Raw genomic sequence first — 20681 nt, 5'->3', positions numbered from 1 at the left:
AAAGAGAACAGAGTTAGAGCTGGTTCCATTCTTGGTTTAACTCCTCCCCTTGGTTAAACACCCTCATATCCACCTTGTTTGGAGCCCTAACTGTTCTCCTGCTATTGCTGACCTTTGGACCCTGCCCATTGAACAAGTGTACAGTCTTCATAAAAGAGAGAATAGGAGCTGTGAAGCTGATGGTCCTGTGCCAACAAAAGGATCTCATGATTCTGAGGACAGGACATGAAGAATATGAGTTAGTTAGCCAAGACCCCTGAGCATAGCTCCAGAATTGAAGCCTGTACAAGAAAAAGAGGGGAATGAGAGACTCTAAGGAGGTTTCCCATCCCATACCCTCCTTACAGCTTCCCCTTCCCACCTGAAGTCAAGGCTAGGCCAAATTCCACTCTCCAATCACAGGAACATCCTTGAGTAAAACATTATCAGAATGTACTAAAAGTCACCCAACCCTCAGGAAAGTCCCAGGTAGAGTTCATATGTATGTCATACTTGCTACACAATAGATTTAAAGGTCAATATGCTTAGGCAATAAGTTTGAACTGTAACCTTGTTGATGTAACCTGTGCCCCTAAAAAGTAAAAAACAAAACAAAACACTGTAATAACCATTCTGAGTTGCCTTCTTATCACTTGCCTAGAGGAACTGATTGAGGTTGACCCCAATGTGTCAGAAAATAAACCTCTTGCTTTTGCATTGAAAAAAGCAAATTGTAAGGAAAATTTGTTTAGAAAGACACATTTTAGATTAAGTAACTCTTGAGTTTGTAGTGTACTCCAAACTATGTAATGCAGATAGTATTTACAGTGGTTTCTCTGAGTTAATCATGATGCTTCTATGGCAATATTTTCTGCATAGAGAGTCATTATAATACCCATTTGTGTACATTGATCCTCTGACCATTTCATTTTATGCGGGATATGAGATGGTTTTGATATTTTGGGCATTCTGAAAACTGCTGAACCACCCATGTGAATAATGCCTCTCTGAGATCCTGATTTCTTATTTTAAAACAGATTACACTAAACCAACTAAACCACACTGAGTAAAGCAGGCACTCCATTGTTCCCCTGATATGCTGTCTCTAAGAGGTACAAATCCACAGGAATACAGAATAGAAGAGTTGCTACCAGGATCTTAAAGTACTCACCTGAAAAGATGTGTTTAAAGGGGAAAGTTTTAGCTATGAAAGTCAAAGGTCTACAGGACCACAGTGAACACCGCTGCTTAAACACTTTACAGTATGAACACTATGTTATTGATAGACTTGAATTCCTCTGGGCTCTCCACATAGTGTCTAAAAGTTCAAATATGTGCTTATGTAGCAATACACAAATAACACAGGAAGAAATGAATAATACATAGTAGTGTTATAAATACAACAAAACCACACAGTCAATGCATCATCATGTTCTATGTATGAGACTTTGTATATGTTCCATAGTAGATAAGCAAATGATTTACACTTAATTTCAATTTGTATCATAATTACATGTCCTTTAACATATGTGTGTTAGTTTAAACACTGATGTACATTTAGCGTTTTATAGTATTAATGTTCTTTAACTTCACAATTACTTATTAAAACATTAAAGTTAATGCTTTCTTTGTCCTCCCTTGTATTAACTTTTCAAGGTTACAGAAGTTCAAGGTGATATTTGCATTGATTTAATTTATTCTTTTAAGCACTAAGTAAAGGAGAATTTAGGCAAGTGATCAATTTTAAGTGTGGAGGGTAAGTGCAACAAGCCAAATTTATACTTTAGTCTGTACAAAACAGAACATATTTGGTTCCCTAAATTGTTTCACTAAAAGCTATAGTGAATTTTGGCTCCTAATGTGTAACTTGGTGAAAGTCATCCTTTGCTGCACTATATTCTTAGATAAGAAGGTATGGCCATATGAGTATTAAGAATACAAATGCACAAATATTATGCATATATTAAAATTTTAAAAAGGTGTTTTTCAAAATACAGAATGTATATAAAAATAACTGAATTATCTGACAGTGAAGGGGAAAGCGTGTAGAACAACAATTTGAAAAATAGTTTTAAATTCCACTAGAATTTGGACTCTGAAAGTACAATATAATTGCCTTCTCAAATGTTACCTTTGGAGGTAAAATTCCGATAGATTTAATTTCATCCTGAGTTGTATAGCAGATTTTTCTGTAAAGATAAAGATTAGAGGAAAGACAGTAAAGCCATAAAGCTGGCAAAGATTAGCATAGTGTGAGGATCCAACTCATGTGAATCCCAGATGCAAAGGGGTTGCATTAATTTTAGATGGTGGGAAAACAATAAGGAAACAATTCGTGTGGACAGAAACTTTCCAATAGTTATTGTATGCTTGAAATGAAGTCCTGACTGCCTAAGACATTTGAAAAGCTAGATATAAACAGTTGTGAGGAAGAGCCTGCCATATCCACACCACCCTCTTCTCCCTGAGGATACAAAAGCAGTCAAATACAGACAGGATGGTTTGACGATGCTTATACCATACTGTGGTCTTTCCATGCATTGCTGAAATATTTTAATTTAGAATTTCCAAAAACTGGGATTCAAATTCTAAGTTTTACTATCTGGCTTCAAGAGAAGTAAACTCCCCCGAATGTAAAGTCGCTTCATGTCTAGAGTCACAATTTTGTTGAGTCCCTCTTATGCTTTGCCTGGAATTTGTTATTTGCTTGGGCTTCTGAATTTCAGAAAATTTATTCTTTGTTTTATTTTTTCAATCTTGTAGCTTATCCTATATTCAAATATATACATAGAGGTGAGATAGGAGTTGGGAAGTGTACTTTCTAGTCTCATTTACTTTACTAGGATATTTTTGAAATTCTTTTATTAGAAAATTAATAGAAAAGTTCCCTACTAACTGAGAAAGGAGAAGTCTTCTTTAATAGCACAGTGCTGTGTGTGTGCCTATTGATCTATCTATCTATCTATCTATCTATCTATCTATCTATCTATCTATCTATCTATCCATCCATCCATCCACCATCTATCATCTGTATATCTATGTATATATGTATGTATATAGATTATTTTATATATATATATATTATTCATGAAAATTTTATACATAGTTTTACAAATTGTATGACATCTTTTACTTGTAGTTTATTGTTTATGTTTTTGCATTAGTATTTATTTAAATATGTTTTACTGAAAGTGGAATTACATCACTTTACCCCTTCATTTTTTTTTCAGTCCTTTTCATCCCAATCACTCTCTGATGTAACCAAGGACACATAATCAAGTAGATAGCCTATTGTTCTTTAGTTATTATTGTTGTCTGTACATATATGTTATATGTGTGTGCGTAGTGTGTGTTTTGTTGTTTGTGAGTTTATGCCATCACGGCTGACCACTCTGTATTAGACAAAATATAATATTGCTCATCACTGGAAAAGGTTAATTATTCTTCTTCCAGGAGTCATTAGTTTTCTGTAGTTCTTTGGATAAGAGTGATTGTGGAAAGCCCACCCCAGTGAATACATATATACCATAGCTCCTTGGAATAAAACTCAGGGAACAACCTGAAAGAGGAACAGAAAGATTGTAAGAGCCATAATAACAGGGCATCTTATTTGAATCACCCTGTCTTAGAAAGGGCTACGTATAAACAATGGCTTTTTCAATGGGCATGTTAAGGCATGGGTTTTTAAATTTTTTTATTTATTATTTTCTTTATATACATTTCAAATGCTATCCTGAAAGTTCCCTATACCCTCCCCACAGCCCTGCTCCCCTAACCTCCCACTCCCATTTCTTGGCCCTGGTGTTCCCCTCTACTGGAGCATATAAAGTTTGCAAGACCAAGGGGCCTCTCTTACCAATGATGGCTGACTAGGCCGTCTTCTGCTACATATGCAGCTAGAGATATGAGTTCTGGGGGTACTGGTTAGTTCATATTGTTTTCTCACCTATAGGTTTTCTGTTTGTTTGTTTGTTTGTATGTTTGTTTTTTAAATGAAAAATCTCTCAGTGTTCTCTTTCAAAACCACCCATTATTTTCTGGAACCATAAGCATGTACAATGCAACATTATTCAAAAGTCTTTTAAATCCATCTTGCATCTAGAAATACATTACAATATTAAGATGAAACCTCAAGTGATATAACTTATCACCACAAATTTCTCCAATTTATCTATATAATCCTGTGATATAAAGTCTGCCATAGAGTATAAATGCAGCAGCCTCTTAGAATGTTTACCTAAATTCACAGGTCTGACACTCTTGCAGCATATTTATTGAACAAGCATTGGAAGTTCTGAGAAAGAGCTATATAAAAAAGACTTTAAAATGTGGAGGCTTAAAAATTGGTCAAATAGTAGAGTGCTTCCACCCATGTATAAAGTATGAAATTAATCATTGAAACGATGTTAATTTGTTGAGGAATTTGAGATACAAATACTGAATCTAATTCTTCAGCTCTTTGCTACTGTAAATTTGATATTTCAAAATTAGCTCTTTTGGCTACACTATAATACATTTATTGATTTCCATATGTCATTTGATCATGAGAGTAATAATATTATCCCCAACACAGGCAATACAATGGCTAAAACAGGGAACCTCCAAAGATTATCGAGGTATATTGAAAGCACAGGGTATATATTAGAATATTTTATTGTATTATTTCTAATTTATTTTCTTGTATATGATACAGTACCCATAAAAAGTAAGTTTTTATGAGAAAGGGTTTGTTGTGGCTTATACTTTGAGATCCATTCCATTATGAGGAAAGACATGATAGCAGTTATGGATGATATGTTGGTAGGAGTAAGAAGTTGGTATGACACATTGCCCCCAGGCTCAGGTAATATTGGGGTAAATGCATGCTTATTTCAGCCACCTTTCTCCAGGCATAAAATGCAATATTCCTTACAAGGAGCAGTGCCAGTCATATTGGACATGTCATCCCAATTCAGTGAAGGCAATCAAGGTTTATCGGCTATCATGAAGGTAGGGAGCATGGCGGCAGCCAGGCAGACATGGTACTGGAAAAATAGCTGAGAGTTCTATGCCCACATCCACAAGTAGAAGGAAGAGAAACCCACTAGGTTTAGCTTCACTTTTGAATCCTCAAAGCCCACCACCAGAAAAGCACTTTCTCCCACAAGCCCATGTTTCTTAATCCTTCTCAAGCAGTGCCAATTCCTGGTGACTGAACACTCACATATATGAGCATATGGGAGCCATTCTTATTCCAGTTACCAGGAATAGTGAATATAAAAGTGAAATTAATAAATTCAGATAATATGTTGAAACCAAATATATAAAGGAGAGGAAATTTATATACTGATATAATGTAGCAATAGTTAAATGGTATGATTTCTACCAATGAACGATACATCGAAGAACGATATAAAATTTTAATTTATATAAATCTATTTAAGTAAGATTTTACATATTAGTGTTAATCTGTATTTAGCAATGTTATATGTAGATTTTTAGATAATGTGTGTATATATATGTAGATAGATAGATAGATAGATAGATAGATAGACAGACAGATAGGTAGATAAATAGATAGATATAGATATATATGCAAGTTACAAGAGGTATGATTTATATGGCATGCTCCCTATGCTTGCATTAGGTTTCTTATTGTCAGTGTAGGAATTTTCATTATGCATATATTGTATGCTACAAGTATTTGCATTAACTAAAATAAATAAAAACCAATTCAATTTTTTTAAAGGTTATTCTTTACCAGCATTGTAATACTGTAAAATACTGCAAAGCACCAACATTGTAAGGGTAACACGGAAACTGACTAATATCATATTTTCTACACAAGTGGAATCATGTCACAATAATTCAATGATACCAATGAAGAAGTAATAGCTAGAGTGAAATCTTTGACACTCGCAATATAGTCAGATCCTATAGATCATTTCTGTTTTTTTTTTTTGTACAAAGAATCTTAAATTTTTCCCTATCTTAACTTTCACATACACAAATAATAGATCTCTTTCCATATTCTGTGTAATAACATTTGCAGTAAATTTAATTTATAACACTGTACCAAGTATCCAGTGCTTCACTGTCATTGAGATTATTGAAATGATAGTTCTGCTAGATAATCTATCAATCCAAATGGCAGAACTTGGGACCAATCTCGTCTATATTAAAATTACCTTCCCTGTATGAAACCTATAATTCTTTTTCTTTTTTTCCCAACTTTGCCTCTGTGTTCAGTTTTTTGAATAATTGCTTTTCTCCTGATCAAAAACAAATTCTAGTATGCTATGTACACTATCATTGATCACTATGAGCACTAATGCATGAATGAAAATATGTTTATGTTTAAGAATAAAACTGACATCTCTGTAATAAGACCTTATACAACATCTACTACATTGCTCTCCTATCTGAGGAGAGAGATAATGTGGGGTTTATAAAGCTCTGGATTTGGGACAACTAATAAAACACTGATGAGTTGCAAGCCTTGTATGTTTTCAGTATCTTCTATTCCTACTTATTCCTATGACACACCAGAGGCTTAAATATCAATTACTGTTTTTTTTTTTCAGATGGCAGATTCAGAATAACAGCTCAAGAGCTGTCCATTTCACTGTTCACAGATTCAAAAAAAATGATGTGGTGTAATTTTTTTCTAGAGTGATTAAAGTCGGTATATACATGATTTTTATTAATTAATTAATTTTTTACATTCCACACTTTAGCACCCTCCATCCACCCTCTTACTGTTCCACATCCCATACCTCCTCCCCACTCTCCTGTCTCCACATGGATGTTCCCACCCCCCACCCCACCTGACCTCTAAACTCCCTGGGGCCTGTAGTTTCTTGAAGATTAGTTGCATCTTCTCTGAATGAACACAGACCCGGCAGTCCTCTACTGTATGAGGGTTGGGGGCCTCATATCAGTTGGTGTATGCTGCCTGTTTGGTGGCCCAGTGTTTGAGAGATCTTGGGAGGTCCAGATTAATTGAGATTGATGGACCTCCTACAAGGTCCTCTTCTAAGATCCATTCAGCCTCCCCTAATTCAACAACAGGGGTCAGCTGCTTCTGTCTGTTGGCTGCGTGCAAATATAGAGCTTCCTCCAGCAAGAAGACAGGACATCAAGTGAAGGATTGGGTTGCCATCCCACAGTCACAATTCTGATCCATAATTGTTGCTGTCTGAAAGAATTATAGATGTGGAAATGGAGAGAAGCCTGAAGAAAAGAAGGTCCACCAACAGGTCCAAAGAGGGATCCAGCTCAAGGGGAGGTCCCAAGGCCTCTATTACTGAGGATATATATAATTTTTAAAAATCTTATTTTTAATTAGTATCTGCTAAGATGTAAAATGATAACTGGTTTGGACTTTGTTTCTTTCTTCTGCAGGAACATTTCTGTTGTTATTCTTACAAACTGTTACTGAGAGCAGAGCTATACACATGCATCTCCCACCTGGAATTTCATTTCAGAATACTTTGAAATTTAAAGAAATTGTGTCATGCGCTGTGATGGTTTGTATATGCTTGAGCAAAGGAGTGGCACCTTTAGGAGGAATGGCCTTGTTGGAGTACTTGTGTCACTGTGGATGTGGGCTTTAACACCCAACCCTTGTTGCCTGGGAGTAGTCTGCTAGAAGCCTTCAGATGAAGATATAGAACTTCTAGATCCTCCTGTGCCATGCTTTCTTAGATGCTGCCTTGTTCCTGCCTTGATGATAATGGACTAAACTTCTGAACCTGTAATCCAGACCCAATTAAATGTGGACTTTATCAGAGTTGCATTGGTCGTGATGTCTGTTCACAGCAGTAAAACCTAACTAAGGGTATTGCTGAGATAGGCCTGACCATACTTTTATTTGAAATAATGTGTATTTGGGGACTTTGGATTTGGAAAGCAATAGAATGGTTTAAATGGGGCTCAATGGGCTATACTAATAGGAATATGAAGACTTTGTTAATGAGGGTGATTACAATTGTGTGGACCATGCCCAAGAGGTTTCAGTGGAGAATTTCAATATGTGGCCTAGAGACTGTTTTATGGTATTTTGGCAAAGAATGTGACTACTTTTTGGCCTTGTCTGAAGAGTCTACCTGAGGCTATGGTAAAGAGATTCAAATTAATTTCATTGACAAAGGAATTCTCAGAATTGCCCATCATAGGCTTTGTTCTCTGTTTAAGTCTCATGAAGAGCATTTTAAACAAGTGTAGCAATTTCTCAGCTTTTTTTTTTCTTATATTTCTCTCAGGAAAAATATAAAATATGTGGTTTGAGTTTTAAAGGGGTACCAGGAAGTGAAATAGAGCTGAATTCTGTGTTTAAGGAAATATCAAATTAATAAAGTAGGACTTGTGGGGCAAGAGTCTACCCAGCTAAATTTAGATCCAGGCATGGCAGTATACAGTTTTAGTCCCAGGAGATAAAGCCAAGGAGATCTCCAAATTCAAGGTGAGTCTGGGACTGGACAAGTTCCAGGTCCAGGTGTGGTGGTATACAACTTTAAACTGGGCCACACTTTCTACTAGAGACCTATATAAGGACATTGAAAGAAGGAAGATTCGCTCTTCTTTGCCTGCTTGCATTTACTAACCAGCATATCTGTTGAAATCTACTTCTATAGAAGACCAGCTGAAACAACTGTCCTGGTGGAACTGAGCAACTACTAGATTCCCACTCACAGTTGACCATGCTTGGGGTAGCTGGACTACTATAAGTCATCACAACAAATTCCCTTAATATATAGACACATTCCATAAGTTCTGAGACTCTAGAGAACCTGACTAATACAGCAGCTATGTTGAAATATTGTACCTTGAAAATGAAATATGAAGAAATCAGGAATTAAGAGCACTCACTACTCTGTCAGAAGACCCATTTTCTTTTTTTTTTTTTTTTTTTGGATTTCTTTTCTGCATCTTTTTTTTTTTTTTATTAGGGATTTAGCTCATTTACATTTCCAATGCTATACCAAAAGTCCCCCTTACCCACCCACCCCCACTCCCCTACCCACCCACTCCCCCCCTTTGGCCCTGGCGTTCCCCTGTACCGGGGCACACAAAGTCTGCGTGTCCAATGGGCCTCTCTTTCCAGTGATGGCCGACTAGGCCATCTTTTGATACATATGCAGCTAGAGTCAAGAGCTCAGGGGTACTGGTTAGTTCATAATGTTGTTCCACCTATAGGGTTGAAGATCCCTTTAGCTCCTTGGGTACTTTCTCTAGCTCCTCCATTGGGAGCCCTGTGATCCATCCATTAGCTGACTGTGAGCATCCAAGAAGACCCATTTTCTATTCCAGATACATACAAGAGGTTGACAACTGTCTATTGTCAGATCTGAGGTCCAGCATTCTCTGATGGCCTTTGCTGAAGTGGATATCTGGTGCAGACATACATGCCACAAAATACACAATTGGCCATGGACATGAGGGACCCTCAGGAGTTTTCCAGTTCCACTCCCTCCTTACAGCTTCCTTGTTTCACCTGGAGTAAAGGCTACACCAAGTTCCATTCTTCATCCACAGGAACATTCTTGAGTAAGAAATTCTCAGAACTTACAGACCTGACTCTCTGGAAAGTCCCAAGTAGAGTTCGAATAGGTTTTATGCTTGCTAGCCAATAGATTTAAAGGTCATTATGTTTAGCCAACAAGTTTGAACTGTATCCTTCCTGATGTAAGCTGTGCCCCTAAAAATTATTTTTAAAAATAGTCATTCTGTGTCGCCTTCTTAGTAACTTGCCTTGAGGGACTAATTTAAGGTTGACCCAATGCACCAGAAAATAAACCTCTTGCTTTTGCTTCAGTCTGAGTCTTGGTGTCTCACTTGGAGGCATCTCAAAGTAAGTACTACTGATGGAGGGTTGGGATCTTATAGACACACACACATACACACAAACACACGTGCACACACACACAAAAAGAGAAAGAGAGAGAGAGAGACAGAGGCAGACAGAGACAGAGACAGAGACAAAGACAAAGAGACAGAGAAACAGAAAGTCTATGACAGTGATCAGTACTTTGAAGTAAAATACTGAATCATGTAAATTACTAAATTTTCAAATAAACCTGCTTTTTCTTTTATGGAAAATAGACTTCTCTCATATAATACATCCTGATTACAGTTTTTCTTCCCTCTAATTCAAGATGCTTGCCACCTCTATTCCCATCTTGATCTAATCCTTTTCTGTTTGCATTAGAAAGCAAACATGCTTATAAGGAAAAATAGTAAAATGAAACAGGATAAAATAAAACTTATAACATCAGAATTGGATAAAACAATCAGAAGTTAACGATCCCGAGAAAAGATATGAGAATCAGAAATCCATCCCCTCTGACTTTCTGTTTCTTCTGCAGCGTTCCTTTAGCCCTAAGGGGAAGACATCCCCTTAGGGTTATAGGTCTCTGTGTTTGTTTGCTTCTGCTGGAGAAAAAGGCTTCTTTGATTATGGTTGAGTAAGGCACTGATCTATTAGTATAGCAGAATGTCACTAGGTATCATCTTATTTACTTCTTTTTATTTCAAGCAGTAGTGTTTTATTTTGCTTGTCAGGATATCTAGTCATTTGTTTTAGGTCTTCCAGCAGTGCTGCATGTGTTATATCTTATGGAGTAGGCCTTAAGTCCAATAAGTTATTGACTGATTACTTCTAGAAGGTTTGTGCCAACACTGCATATCATATCTTACAGACAGAACACCATGTAAATTAAAGAGTTTCTGGATGTCTTGGTGTTTACATTTCTCCTTTCGTGGTGTGCAACTTACCTTTCTCTACCAAAGATGCTTCTATGTAGGGTTGAAGGCTGAATATAGGAACCAGCTTGACAAGTTGTACAGCTGTTGTCTTCAGCAATGGAGCCTGTTTTCAGTTTGTAGAGAGCAATGGAGATTCTCATAGGATTCCTTGGCCAACAACTCAATTATATGTAACTCAATCCTGGGACTGGAAGCTTCATTTGGAAAAAAATCTGATATTGGACTTTGTCTCCATTATTTGGTGATTTTCTTTAGATCACCACCAAATATGTATATATGTAAATACTTTAGGAAACTGCAAATATATTGGGTTTCTATACTACTCCACAAAGGGTCCTTCATTTTAGCTTTCTCTCCTTCCCTTGCCTCACTCTTCCCTCCTACTCCTTTCTTGACTCTCCTGTATTATACCCTCTTCCATCCATAATTATTCTATTTCCCTTTCCTATCTGACCTCCCTAATCCTTTACTCTATAACCACCCACTGTAGTTCTACAGAGTATAACTTGGTTATCATTGACTTAGCAGCTAATATCCACATATAATCAAATATATACTATATATTTTTTCTGTCTAGGATACTTCACTCAAGGTGACTTTTTTAAAGTTTCATCTGGTTTCCTATAGATTCCATCGTTTTGTTCTTAATATATCTAAATAGTAATTCATTGTGATTATACCATATTTTCTTTATTTATTCTTCTATTGGAGGACCAGGGTTTCTTCTCCTTTATTTATTCTTATGATTCTTACATTTGGTCTTTTCAGGGTGTCCTAGATTTCCAGGATACTTTGTGCCAGGACTGTTTTAGAATTAAAACAATTCTTTGATGTATCTACTTCTTCTTTTGTGTCTTTAGTACCTGAGATTTTTCTTCCATCTCTTCTATTCTTTTGGTGAAGCTTACCTCAGAAGTTCCTGTTCAAAGTCTTAAATTTTCATTTTGGAATTTCCCTGAGTTTGAATTTTCTTTTTCTTTTTCTTTTTTCTTTTTTAATATTTTTATTAGGTCTTTTCCTCACTTACATTTCCAATGCTATCCCAAAAGTCCCCCATACCCCCCCACACTCCCCTACCTATCCACTCCCACTTTTTGGCCCTGGTGTTCCCCTGTACTGATGCATATAAAGTTTGCATGTCCATTGGGCCTCTCTTTCCACTGTTGGCAGAGTAGGACATCTTTTGATACATATGCAGCTAGAGACAAGAACTCTGGGGGGTACTGGTTAGTTCATATTGTTGTTCCACCTATAGAGTTACTGATCCCTTCAGCTCCTTGGGTACTTTCTCTAGCTTCTCCATTGGGGGCTCTGTGATCCATCCAATAGCTGACTGTGAGCATCCACTTCTGTGTTTGCTAGGCCCTGGCATAGTCTCACAAGAGACAGCTAATCAGCGTCCTTTCAGCAAAATCTTGCTAGTGTATGAAATGGTGTCAGCGTTTGGAGGATGATTATGGGATGGATCCCTGGATATGGCAGTCTCTAGATGGTCCATCCTTTTGTCTCAGCTCTAAACTTTGTCTCTGTAACTCCTTCCATGGTTGTTTTGTTCCCAATTCTAAGAAGGGGCAAAGTGTTCACACTTCGGTCTTCATTCTTCTTGAGTTTCATGTGTTTTGCAAATTGTAACTTATATCTTGGGTATTCTAAGTTTTTGGGCTATTAGCCACTTATCATTGAGAACATATCATTGGAGTACCTTGTCTAGTTGTCATAAGAAAAGTTTATTCAAGCAACAGATGGGAATGGTGCAAAGAGCCAAAGTGTTTATTGTGCTTTGGTTTATCTTGTTTGTTTTCTTGGAGGGCTGGTTTTTGAAGAAAACATAAGAAACGTGGATCTGAGTGAGATGGTGGGTGTGGGGCTAGCTAGGAGGAATAGAAGGAGGGGAAACTTTGGTTGGGATGTAGTGTATGAGAGCAAAATCTATTTTCAATGAATACATTCAAAAAAGAAAAAGAAACTGGGCAGTGGTGGTACATGCCTTTAATCCCAGCACTTGGGAGGCAGAGGCAGTCAGATTTCTGAGTTCGAGGTCAGCCTGGTCTACAGAGTGAGTTCCAGGACAGCCAGGCCTACACTGAGAAACCCTGTTTCAAAAACAAAAACAAAACAAAACAAAACAAGAATTGGGCATTGGCTTTGGAGGACCTGAAGAAGCGATTGAAGGCCGGCAGATAGCTCCCTGCTTGCCTGTCTACAGTAAATATCCTTATTTTGTCAGAATTGCTAAGTTTGAATCTTGACACTACTTAAAGTGTGTCTATAGATAACCTGTATGTTATACATTTTTAATAATATTTTACAAAATATTTTCAATTTTCTAACCTACACTACTGATTTATTTTAATTGCAACTTTGTTTTATGATATTGTAAAACAAGATAATCATTGTTTTATGTGGACAAAATAAAAGTACATATTAATTTAGAACTAATTTATTTGAAACCAAACTTGAAGAAAATAAAACATTGCTCTTTTGAATATTTTAGAATTTATAAATTATACATAATTCTTACTACATCTAGAAATGATTAATGTGGGACTTTAAAGAAGTGTAATACAGCCTAAAAGGTCCAAAGGCATTAAATATCTGAGAACAGACTTATCTATGTCTTGTATTTCATGACTTTCTAGTGCACTTTTATATAGTTGTTTGTCCTCTATGTGTTTGTATTTCCCCAAATGAAAGAGGAACATTTACAAACAGGATTATTTCAGTTTAGAATCAAATTGCAGAAGAATGACATCTATTAAAGTGAAAATATTTTTTCACATTATAGTAGGTTTTGGACAAGAAACACTTTTCCAAATATGACACAAAAGACTGCATATATAAGTCAGTTGTTAAAGTACATATATATATATGTGTGTGTGTGTGTGTATGTATGTATATATATATATATATATATATATATATATATATATATATATTTATATATACACACACATATATATACACATATAACAAAAACACTTGTACACATACATGCATTTCAGAAATATCTAAAATATTATCATCTATAAATGCTATGTTTCAAATCTTGTTTCTATCATAGAGATACCAGTCTTCAAAGGTTCTGGAAGGTATTCTTAACTCTTACATCATTTTATTGCATAGCAGTCTCATCAAGGTGTGGGCCAACTCACACTTTAATGAGCAAGTTGCCACTCAGAAAAAGAATTATTCCTTTTCAAGGCTATTGAGATAATCCTATAAAGGCAAGACAGTGCAAAGATATTGCATTGGAAAGAAAAGTGGTTTCTGTTTCCCAGTTAGCCACATTTTCAGGACATTAAAAGGATGTGACTCACTGAGTCTGGTTCATGATCATATTGTCAAAGTATAATGAAATCTTCTATTTTATAAGCTGTTGAATGCATGACCTGAGATAATATATGTTAAAATATTCTGTGATATGGGGGGCTACAAAGATGTCTCAACAGATAAGAAGAATGATACTCCTTTCAAGGGCCCCTGTTTAATTGCTAGCCTCTCAGAACCATCTGTAATTCCAATCCCATGTGATTGACACTATGCATATGGGAAGCAGACATATAAGAAGCCAAAACATCACCCACACAAAATAAATAAATAAATAAATAAATAAATGCTTAAAAAATTATTTTGTGATATGCAGAAGAATGTAAAGAATATAAGATTTAATGTGTTGGTGGGACAAATATACCATTCCTCATATTGAAGATTATGTGAAATCCAAACTCCCTTTAAATGTAAACCTACACAGCACCAGAGCTGAAAAGATTATAATATTTTTATCAAAATTTCCATCCTGCAACATGGAAATTGCACACACATGAACATAAAGAAAAAATAAATATCAAACTTCCCATTTCTGGGCTAATGAAGAAGGCCTTAGAAGTCCTCTTTGGCTTCTTCACATAGCAATTATTTCTTAAAATTTGTTCACTAAAAGCTGTTTTGCAATGATGATATTTAGGATTCTTCTTGAGCTAAATAGATATGAAATTATGAAAATTAGTTATGAAAAATATTTTTCTTAAAAGAGGGAATTTCATGATTATTTTTAATCTTTTCCATTCACTATAGTTGAATGTCCAGTAGAACAATGCAATATAGTCCTTTTACATATTCATCTGTCTCATATAAAAGTAATATTTTCCACATGTGTGAGGTGACAATTTATGACAGCTCAGTCCAAATGGCCATCTCACATCTTTACATATATCAGTTCTCAAAGCAATTTTGGTATGCTGTAAATAATGATATACTGAGGCAGAAGAGATGACTTAAGAGCACTCACTGTTTGTCCTGAGAGACCAAATTCAGTTCCCAGCACCAACTTTGGGCTGAGCTGCACACAACTTCCTATAGCTCCAACTTCAGAAATTCAACATTCTCTTCCGGCCTGTGAAAGCACTGCACTCATGTGCACTGCTGCCAATTTTGAACTAATAATCACTGCTTTTAATGTTCCATTGATGTGCACTGTCTGCAATAAAGCATTCATGTGCACTACCTCTAATACTGCACCCATGTGCACTGCCCCAGTACAGCACTCAGGCACACTGTACCTAATACTGCACTGACATGCACTGCCCCTGATACTGCACTCATGTTCACTGCATCTAATACTGCATTCATGTGCACTGCCCCCAGTACCACACTCATGTGCACTGCCCCAGTACTGCACTCATATGCACTGCCTCCAATACTCATAATAGCAACCTAAGAATAAGTTGATTCTCAGAAATGTAGGCATATGTCACATATAATCATTTACAATAATGAATGAATGTACACTTCATGATTGAGAAGTCAAAGGAGAAAGAAGTACAAATAAGACCTAGTAACTAAAGATAAATCAAAATAAAAATAGGCTAGAAATTGGATATATCCAATATTAGGAAATAAAGACAATCTTTGAAGTGTCATTTGTAATATTTAAGGCTGAGAAAATATTAAATGAATTTAACACCTCTTGCCAATTACTTAGTTATTTTGTAATCATGTAAGAAGACATTAAAAAACATTGCATGCAATATTTATTCAACATACTTATGTTATGCAACATACACAGATCAAGCCAAAATAATTAGTATTCGGTTGTATCTCCATGGGTAGTAGAAATATGTTAATTAAAATATTTAAAGCAACTCATACCTTTAAAATTTTATGTGCAAATTCATTGCATAGCACATTATGTTACACAAATGTATATCCATGAATATATATAATATTAATTTACTCTCTCTCTCATGTGTGGGTGTATATATCACACAAAAAAGAATCAATAGAAGAAAAGAAAAAAGTCCAAATGTAAATACTCATACTTGCATGGAGCTCTTGCTATGCATTTTTAAAAATTCTATTTCTATCAGTGTAACAAAAATTAAGGTTGCTGATTTTGGCAATGTGTGGCCCGTTATTAGCAAAAGTCCTTGACAAGCACACGAGATGTGGCTTAGTAGTTGGCTTAAAAATATGCTTCCTTTGCAAAGTGTTCTATGAAAGCTACCATGGTAATTTAAAATTAAGTAAATGTGTCATTACTACGTCTTTGGCTATGCATAGAAACAAACTCCAAAAAGAAGATAATTTGATTACCCAGATAAGTCTGAGTAACTAGAATTCATTGTAAAATGCTTTGAAGGTATTTGGAAAATAGCTGTTTTGGAAAACATCCAGCCATTATAGGATTGTTGGCTGTGTGTTAAATTAATTGAGTAATTGCCACAATTTTTCAATTTATTTTGTATAGAAATCCAAATTGTCCTTTAAATGTTATTAAAAATATACAGTATTCTATGTAAGAAAAATATGCTGAAGTTATGTTATTAATATGTCTTAATGGGAAACAAATGGGAACAGCTTTCTTAGTGTCTGCTTTGAATTTTTCTTTTAACTACACTCTATCACAAAAGCAAAAAAAGCAAGCAGAAATGTTTGTCGCCCATACACTTTTACAAACATACAGTCCCATGTTTATTTTAGTCACTTTTCATTTTACAGTTGAGTGTAACATGCACATAATTACTAAAATTATATAATTAAAACAAAATCCAAATCACACCCAAATATGTCCAAAATAACCATCCCTCTCGAAAGCATGCCGGAATGATTTTAAAGGTACATTATTGCCTGATTTAAAGTCAGACATGGCCTATGGGGCCACATGCCCTGACAGAGGGCCTCTTGAGACATCTTTGATCATTCTTTGTGATGCATAAAATATGTCACAGTTGTACTATAAAAGGTATCAGCCATCAGGCAAGACTGTCATTTGCTCTTGTAGCATTATATTGGAAAAATACGGCTTTTCTGTCTAGTACATGTATGAGATTAGCGCTCATGAGAACATAGCCTATTTAGTCTGCATGCAACCATTATCACACTCCTGGTTTCTTTCAAAAGAATGCAGTCATAAATAAACATGCTAAAAAGAATAGACCTGGTTGATATTTTGTTTCAACAGTCACCCACTTCACAAGTTGTTATAAGCTGTGAGTATGGTAAGCACTAGTAAGCTCAAGCTAGATCTGCAAAAGCATTGCGCATTCCTCCAGGGAATGGTTCCTTTCATTTGCTCTCTTGTCTGCATATATGTTTGGTTTACCTTAAAATCTAAATCCATGTTACAAATGATATTTATAACAAAAGAAAAATAATTGTAAACCCTTTCAAGACGTTATATTCTATTTCACAGTTCCTTCCATATTTTTTTAATTATGTGTGTGTGTTGAAATCAGCTTTACCAGTGCATTTAAATTAAATAAGGTATGCTTTCTGTGTGCTGTGACTACATTATCCATTTCATTTATCTTTTAAAACTTCATAAACTACTTTAGATATTTCTTTTCATATTTAAATTAAAATCTCTTCATACTTATTTAAATAGCAATAGTGCAGAAGTATCATTTGATAAAACTACTTTTAAATTATTTATAGAAGTTTGAAGTGATTTATTATGAAAGAAAAGAAATGCTGTTTACACTTGCACATGCAAAATAAATATTTGAATTTAATTTGTAAGTCTATCTATGAATATTGGTTTCAACGAAGGAAGCCGTCTGAACGAGCCAATGGCCAATGACCCTCTGTTAAGGGAACTTGGCAACTAAAACCAAACAAATGAGGGAACAGCTTATAATGCTAATCTGGAGTAATTTTGGTACGCCTTTAAAATAAGAAATCCTAAACTTTATGTATCTATGTCACAAAATAACCTCTGCTTGCACTTAAAAATGCAGCAATTTATTTAATTTATAAATTGGAAAGGAGGGGCTCCATCTTAATGGAGAACTAACATAAGGTATAACAGCCCAGGTTGATTAAAGGCCTCCATCTGGCACAAGTTTTAAAAAGTTGTTGCCATATGTTTGCAGAGCACAGCAATACTAACTGTTTCATACTGTCAGCACCTCCAGATCTGCTTTATAAATTGCTTTTTGTCTTACTACATCTGTGTGCATATATCACAAATACCAGGCAGAATTTTATCTATGTTTTTTTTGCTTGACTAGAAAGCAGAGACTATGTGGAAAATTTACAAAGTTCTTTGGCTATCCCTATTCAGTGTGAAAAACAGTTAATAAGTTGAGAGAGAGAGAGAGAGAGAGAGGGAGAGAGAGAGAGAGAGAGAAAGTGAAACTGATTTTAAATTGTTTCTTCAGGAATTGGTAAATGTTAAATAATTTTTAGTTTATTCTGTAATGAGAGTCTGTATTTGAAGATCACTTTATAGGGGGTGACAATAATAGAAACACATTAGCAGGAGAGAAGTTTGTACAATTCCAGCAGCTATCAAACCTGGGTTAAAAATTTTATATTCAGTAGTCCTGCTTCTTTAAAGGTAAAATTTCATATACGTTTAAAAATCAGAAAGAATATACATTGCTTTTGGAAAAATAACATATCAGGTTCAAATGAAATTTAGGAATGTTAATCTCTTTTGCAGCTGCTATTTTTGTTTTATGGTATTTTTACAGCTGTTTTTAATTTCTTTTAAGAAATACTAAACCTTTAGGAGAATTCCCATGTGAATAGCCACAGAAAAGATAATTGGTTTCATTGCAATTCAGATTATGAACATCATTTTTCAGTTGTTACTTTCAAAGTATATACACAGCTAAATCTGTAAGCCATTTTCTTTATTCAGCTACTATTGAAATGGGACAAAAATCAGCTTAAAGCACCAAGGAACCCTGCTCAGTATCTAATCGCTTCTGCTGTTTCAAAATATTTACCTTCATCATAGAACATTAGAATTTCCTACATCATTCATGCAGATATAACCTTTAATTTTTATTTGGAAAAGCATAAGAGTATAAATTATAACAATTTCCTTAGAATTCAGATTTTAATAAATTTTAGAGATGGAATTATCATGTGATTATTTCTGTACCTAAATTCTCTCCTTGATTAATTATTACCTCTGATGGTAGATCTTGATTTCGAAGCACCCTTGCTCTGCAACCACACCTATACCATGCAGTTTTTAATAGAAGCCACCCGTCCAGTGCAGGCCGCAGGGGAAAGTAATTAAATTTAATAGATGCTGTCCTTGTTTTATAGCCACCCTCAATTTAAAGCCACAGGGGTAAGTAATTAAATTTAATAGAAGCCATAGCTTCTAAACAAAGATATACAATATCAGGTATTCAGAGATATAGAAACGAGACTTGCTTTACCTTAGTTGTGTGGAGAGAGCAGCTTCACATGAAGCAATAAGAAAAATGCAAACGTTCAAACATGGGTTTCCGTAAGTGAGTCAAACAGGGTGAAAAAAAATGATAGTTGTCAGACTGTGATTATTAAAGGCAGTGAGAGATTTGGGGCTGCAGAATATTTTTGATGGTCAACAGTTGCTTGGACAAAAGCTTGTTGCAAGTATTAAAGTTTTTTTCTAATATCTATGGAACTAATCCACTATTTAATATCTTCAGGAGATCACAAAAAAAGAATATGCATTCTGATTTATTGTACATCTGTTTTGTTTTCTTGTTCTTGGCTGGTTCTTTTTGTTTCTTTGTTTTTTTAAATCATAGAAATGATAATTTTTAATTAATGTAAGTTGCCAGTGCTTAGTGACTTGTGGAATTGAATTGAGACAAGGTTTGTATAGTTGTTTAATTCAAGTTTTATATTTTTGGGAATGGAGATTTTTGGCATATTGTTGTGCCATGTATTTTGTTAATTAAAGAAGCTGGTGAGGACTTAAGAACTATTTAAGAATTTACAGACGAACTGCCAAATAGATAACCAGAGTGGTTGTACCAGCTTGCAACCCCACCAGCAATGGAGGACTGTTCCTCTTTCTCCATATCCTCTCCAACATATGTTGTCACCTGAGGTTTTGATCCTTGTAGCATCTGGGGTCACCTGAGTTTTTTATCTTAGCCATTTTGATTGGTGTAAGGTGGAATCTCAGGATTGTTTTTGATTTGCATTTCCCTGGTGATTAAGGATATTGAACATTGTTTTAGGTGCTTCTCAGCCATTCAGGATTTCTCAGTTGAGAATTCTTTGTTTAACTCCATACACCATTTTTTTTAATGAAATTATTTGGTTTTCTGGAGTCCACGTTCTTGAGTTCTTTGTATATATTGGATATAAGTCTCCTATTGGATTGGGAATTGGTAAAGATATTTTCCCAACCTATTGGTGGCCTTTTTGTCTTTTTGATAGTGTCTTTTTCCTTACAGAAGCTTTGCAATTTTATGAGGTCCCATTTGTCGATTCTTGATCTTACAGCACAAGCCATTGCTGTTCTGTTCAGTAATTTTTCCCCTGTGCCCATATCTTCAAGGCTCTTCCCTACTATCTTCTCTATAAGTTTCAGTATCTCTGGTTTTATGTGGAGTTCCTTGATCCACTTAGACTTGAGCTTTGTACAAGGCGCTAAGAATGGACCAATTAGAGGGCTTTCCTGGGCACCTTGGGGAGGCATCTTGGTTCCCGGATCCCTCAGA

This window comes from Mus musculus, chromosome 3 (genome assembly GCF_000001635.26).
Source record: "Mus musculus strain C57BL/6J chromosome 3, GRCm38.p6 C57BL/6J".
In the NCBI taxonomy this organism is placed as follows: Eukaryota; Metazoa; Chordata; class Mammalia; order Rodentia; family Muridae; genus Mus; species Mus musculus.
The sequence above is the reverse complement of the archived record's forward strand: the minus strand, read 5'-3'. Positions refer to the sequence as shown.